We start from the raw sequence: 6,281 nt of genomic DNA on the forward strand, positions 1-6,281 counted from the left end.
CTTCTTTCCTGGCTGCTCGCTAAATCTGATACCGGAGTATCAGTGATTTGGTTCCGGTGATTTGAAGAATAAATCTGTGGACCACAGATCAGTGGTAAGACAGAATTTATTTACAGAAAAGAATGCAAAAACACTAAATTTCCCAATAGGGAGAGAAAACCCAAGTTGGGAGAGAAAAGCTCTCTCTGTTTTCTCTCTCTGTCTAGGGGTATATAGGTGCATTGGTTCCTTCCAAATGAGGCCAGGAAATGAATGGACACAGTCCCTTCCATTGGGGCAAGGTGAATGACTGTATTAATGACACAGTCCATTCACAGAATTGAGGCCTAGGAAACTTGCATGAAATTGACCTATGCATAGGAAATGGGGGTTCCATATTCAGTCAAAGGTGCAAAGGGAAGGAGACATCAAGGTGCCAGTGTCTCCCCAGCAGTTGTCTGGTCCCTTTGGCTATTGGAGCCTCTGGTAGGGGTGGGAGGCTCCCCCCCACCCCTTGCTGCACCAACACTGCCAAGGCGGAGGCGGCAGGTCCTCCAGCCCAACTTGGCGGAGTTGGCTGGGGCACCACCTGTCCTGTATCAACAGCTCACAGCAACCTCCAGCTCTTGGGCTTAGGTGATTCTCTTGTCTCAGCCTCCCAAGTAGCTGGGACTACAGGTGCCTGTCACAATGCCTGGCTAGTTTTTAGTTGCAGTTTGTCTGGGGCCGGGTTCGAACCCACCACCTTTGGTATATAGGGCTGGTGCCCTACTCACTGCCCCACCATTCATTTTTTTTTTTTTTTATTGAATGGTAACTATGTACATTAATGCACTTTCCACCATTCATTTCTTGAGGGTAAATTAGGAGTGTAATTTCTGGGCTTATGATAAGTGTCAGATCTTATCTTTTTCATTTCTTTTTGTTTGAGACAGAGTCTCACTTTTTTACCCTTGGTAGAATGCAGTGGCATCATAGCTCACAGCAACCTCAAACTCTTGGGCTCAAGCCATCCTCTTGCCTCAGCCTCCCAAGTAAGTGGAACTACAGGCGCCCACCACAACCCACAACGCTGGGCTATTTTTTTGTTTGTTTGTTTAGCAGGCCTGGGCCAGGTTCTGACTCACCAGCCCCAGTGCATGTGGCTGTTGCCCTGACCATTGAGCTACAGGTGCTGAGCCAACCCAGCTAGTTTTTCTTTTCTTTTCTTTTTTTTTTTTTTTTTGAGAGACAGAGTCTTATTCTGTTGTCCTGGGTGGAGTGCTGTGGCATCACAGCACACAGCAACCTTAAACTCAGGCTCAAGTGATCCTCTTGCTTCAATTTTTCTATTTTTAGTAGAGATGGGGGTTTCACTTTTGCTCAGGTTGGTCTAGAACTCATGTGCTCAAGCAATCCACCCGTCTGGGCCTCCCACAGTGCTAGGATTACAAGTGTGAGCCACTGTGCCCGGCCCCTAATGAACTATTTTCATCAGCTCTTCAGCCCATTGTACTAGGGCCTCTACCTGGCTTGTGTAATAACCTAGGCGACCTGAAAAGATAACTCAGACCCCACTTACATGCAATTAATTGGTGATTTATTTGCACCTGTGCAGGGGGCCACTGCTCTGGGAGACAGGAGGCCCCAAGTGCAGGGTCCACTGTCAGTATTTATACTATTTTTTTCATCATTTTTTTGCCTAGCTTAAGCAAGCAGAGGGTACAAGGAAGATTTCTGTGGGCAGGGTTACAGCTTGGTTGACAATGGATACATCTTAAATCACAATGGTTATAGTTATGTAACAGTGATTAATACAGCCTTGGTTCACAATAGTCACAATAGTTATAGTTATATAACAATGATTAATACAGCCTTGGTGGGTTTCCACCATTGTTCATCCACTGAGAACTCGACAGGGGGTGTGTGTGTGAAACTTGGGACTTTCCCGTGCTTCCACTCTAGGGGGCATGGGAATGGGCTGGGAGAGCCTTTAGGGTGGGTAATGGGCTGGGAAAGAGGGTGGGGAAACTGGAGAGGGTGAGGATGTGGGCTGGGAGTGCCTGCAGCAGCTTGGTTACCTGGACTGAGAACAGATGGACAATTCCCAGTTATATCTCTGAGTGGCTAACCTGAGCAGAGGTGCCTTGGTTAGGATCTGTCAGGATAGATTAGGTGTGGGCTAATGATGATTTGCACTAACCTGGACACCATGAGAAGGGCAGCAAAAATGCTTGCTTTCTTTGTATAGCTGGGCATTGTGGCGGGCGCCTTTAGTCCTAGCTACCAGGGAGGCTGAGGTAAGAGGATCACTTGAGCCCAAGAGTTTGAGGTTGCTGTGAGCTATGACACCACAACACTATCCAGGTAATCAAAGTGAGACTGTCAAAAAAAAAAAGAAGGTGGCACCCCTCAATAGGTAGGGCACCGCCACATATACCATGGCAGGTGGGTTCAAACCCAGCCCGGGCCTGCTAAACAACAATGACAACTGCAACAAAAAAATAACTGGGTGTTGTGGCGGAAGACTGTAGTTCCAGCTACTTGGGAGGCTAAGGCAAGAGGATCGTTAAGCCTGAGAGTTTGAGGTTGCTGTGAGCTGTGATACCATAGCACTCTACCGATGGTGACAAAGTAAGACTGTCTCAAAAAAGAAAAACAAACAGGGCGGCGCCTGTGGCTCAAAGGAGTAGGGTGCTGGCCCCATATGCTGGAGGTGGTGGGTTCAAACCCAGCCCTGGCCAAAAACTGCAAAAAAAAAAAAAAAAACAAAGAAAGAAAAACAAACAAAGGAAACAGCCCTCAGGGCTGCTCCAGGGCTCTTCCCTTCAAACACCCAGGTCTTTGGGGGTTCTCATAGTAATAGCAACTGCAGAGGTGCCTCGGCCATAGAGTGCTACACTCATGACTGCTTATGGACACCTGCATGACTCTGACCTGTGCCTTGGCTCACACTGTCCCTGGCTGCTGTGCTCTCACCCACACAATATCCTGCCCTCATTCAGAGCAGCTTGCCCGTTCTCTTTGAAGTGCCCAGACAGTGCTGCCTTCTCTAGTCCCCCATATACCTGTGGACAGACATCATGTCTTTGTCCACCTACCTTGTGATCAGTGAGCTTCCCGGGGCAGAAACCACCTCTTAGTTGTCTTTGTGTGACTATAGTACATGGCACAAGGCCTAAGAATCAGAAGGCATCTAGACATTTTGGAGGTGCCCACACAGGGTCTAGCTGACGGTGGCGGGGGTGCTCCAAATTCCGCAGCAAGTGGAGTGAGCACTGGCCTGGGGGTGGAGCCCCTGCACCGCCACACACACCTGGGGGCCCTACTAAGCTCCTTTCTCCTCACTCTTTGGGGGCCTCAGTTACCCCTTCTGGACAATGAGGAGTTGTGATTGTCAGTGTTGTTGTGTGCCTGTGGGTTTAGAGCTCTTTATATTTTAAAGATGACTTTATCAAGCCAATAAATAAAAGTCATAAATGCATGCTGTATTTCCTAGGTGATTTAAATCTCTTTTATTTGAGGAATTTCGGAAGCCACTCCTGCTATGACTGTTTTCTGGGGACAGGGGTAGGGCCATGCACATGTTAATCTGTGCAGCCATATAGGGCTGTGCTCAGGAGGGCCTTGTACTTGGTTTAATATTTTGTTCTTGAGTTCTTTAAGTTCTTTATGATTTTTCAACAAAAGACTCCACATTTTCTTTTCTTTTTTTTTGAGACAGAGCCTCAAGCTGTCCCCCTGGGTAGAGTGCTGTGACATCACAGCTCACAGCAACCTCCAACTCCTGGGCTCAAGCGAGTCTCCTGCCTCCACCTCCCAAGTATCTGGGACTACAGGCACCCACCACAATGCCCGGCTATTTTTCGGTTGCAGCCATCATTGTTGTGTGGTGGGCCAGGCTGGATTCGAACCCGCCAGCTCAGGTGTATGTGGCTGGTGCCTTACCCACTTGAGCCACAAGCGCTGAGACAAGACTCCACATTTTCATTTTCACTGGGCTCTTCCCATTATGTAGCCGACCCTGGGTAATCATGGCTCCACACTCCCAATGACACATGAATGAGCCCCTGGAGGCCATCCTGTGAGCAACTTATTTCCCTCCATACCTGCCCACAGCCTCCCTGGAGTCTTCCACACTCCCAATGACACATGAATGAGCCCCTGGAGGCCATCCTGTGAGCAACTTATTTCCCTCCATACCTGCCCACAGCCTCCCTGGAGTCTTCATTCCCGGCCTTAAGCAACCCAAGCAGCAGAGGAGCTCAAATGAGGCAGGCACACAAGAGCTAAAGGACACTACAGGACCACACATAGAGGCTGTGAGGAGGTGCAGGACACAGGGAGCCCCAGGCTCCCTTCACAGGGTTGTCACCATGATAAACCCAAGATTCAGTGTTGGTTTTAAAAAAACTTTTAATTTTTATTTATTTATTTATTTATTTATTTATTTTTTGAGACAGAGTCACACTTGGTAGAGTGCAGTGGCATCATAGCTCACTGTAACCTCAGACTCTTAGGCTCAAGCCATCCTCTTGCCTCAGCCTCCCAAGTAACTGGGACCATAGGTGACCACCACAATGCCTGGCTGTGTTTTAGAGACCGGGTCTCACTCTTGCTCATGCTGGTTTGGAACTTGTGAGCTCAGGCAGTCCACCCACTTCGGCCTCCTAAGTGCTGGGATAACAGGTGTGAGCCACTGCGTCCAAACTTATTTTTATTTTTAGTATATATATACTAAATATATATAAAAATATATATATTGAGACAGAGTTTCACTTTGTTGCCCTGCCATGGAGTCATAGCTCATAGCAACCTGCAACTCTTGGGCTCAAGCAATTCTCTTGCCTCAGCCTTCCAAATAGCTGGGACTACAGGCTCCTGCCACAAAGCCTGGCTATTTGTTTTTGTTTTAACAGGCCCCGGCTGGGTAGAACCCACCAGCCCCGGTGTATGTGGCTAGCGCCCTCCCCACTGAATTATGGGCACTGCCCCTAGTTTATATATTTTTTGAGCCTAGCTGGCAGTTTAGATGAATAGTGGAGTACTGCATTCCTCACTCCCACCGAGGAGAGAGCCTACAAAGACCCCACACTCCTCCAAAGATCCCGTCTGGTCCAAAATCCTTTGGCCTTCAGTTACCTTCTTTTTGTTTTTTTTGAGACAGAGTCTTACTTTATTGCCCTCGGTAGAGTGCTCACAGCTCCAGCTACCTCAAACCTGGGCTTTAGGAGATTGTCTTGCCTCAGCCTCCCAAGTAGCTGGGACTACAGGCGATCACCATAACGCCCAGCTATTTTTTTGTTGCAGTTTGGCTGGGGTCGGGTTCGAACCCTTGGTATATGGGGCCAGCACCCTACCCACTGAGCCATAGGTGCTGCCCCACTTCAGTCACCTTCTTTTAGTATCTGCCAGCAGCAAAGGGACAAGAAGGTGAGAGGAGCTTGGGGGTACTTGTGAATACTACTGTTCTTGCCTCTACAGCTCCCCAACTTCTTTGAGAGATCACTGCCTCTCAGCTCCAGCAGTCTCACCTGGGAAGGTCCAGGGGTCCTGATCTTTCCAGTCCCTAGAAGATGGGGTCCAAGATAGGATAAGCAGTGATCAGAAAAGGTGGGACTGCATCACTGTCTGCTGGAGAATAAGATCCAGTATTTTTTAGAAAATGGCTGGGAAATTCTTTCCTCCATTATGTAGAGCTTTCTTTTCCTCATTGGTTGAGGTGCCTAGATATCTCATAATGGAGTCTTCACTTACTTCTAGAAATATCCACACAAACAGGGTGTGCCCTTCAAAATGCACATCCATACGTGTAATTCCTAGCATATCAGTTATGGTATATAGCAGTCCCCCAACTCTCAGGATGTGGGCATATTCTGCCAGCAATGTGGGCCTGATGATTTGCCATTTACTCTTTGTCCACTTGAAATGTGGGTCAGGGAAAAGGAAGAACATCTTTGTCAGCTAGCCTTGCAGAAGTTAGGAAGGTGCTTAATGGCATTACTATAAAGACAGGTGATATTCTTTTTTTTTTCGCGTTTTTTGGCCAGGGCTGAGTTTGAACCTGCCACCTCCTGCATATGGGGCGCCTTACTCCTCTGAGCCACAGGCGCCGCCCACGACAGGTGATATTCTGAAAGCCTCCCCTGGGAGCTGCACATAGGGCCTGAATCTAGTCTTGTACATGGTCTGAGACTTTCACCTGGATCTCCAGACTCAGAATCAGCATGTCTGGCAACAGTGGTGACAGTTCCACTAAGAGATCACCACAGCCACGGCCTATGGCTGCAAACTCCACTTGGGCCTGAACTCTCTTTTCTTTT

At 48.2% G+C, this 6,281-nt stretch overlaps 1 pseudogene; it reads right to left on the minus strand.

Moving 5' to 3' along the window:
- Positions 1-5,562: 5,562 nt before the first annotated feature.
- Positions 5,563-6,281, minus strand: part of LOC100942453 — a 1,020-nt pseudogene continuing 301 nt past the window's right edge.

This window comes from Otolemur garnettii, unplaced genomic scaffold, assembly GCF_000181295.1.
Source record: "Otolemur garnettii isolate 467f Iridium unplaced genomic scaffold, OtoGar3 scaffold00179, whole genome shotgun sequence".
In the NCBI taxonomy this organism is placed as follows: domain Eukaryota; kingdom Metazoa; phylum Chordata; class Mammalia; order Primates; family Galagidae; genus Otolemur; species Otolemur garnettii.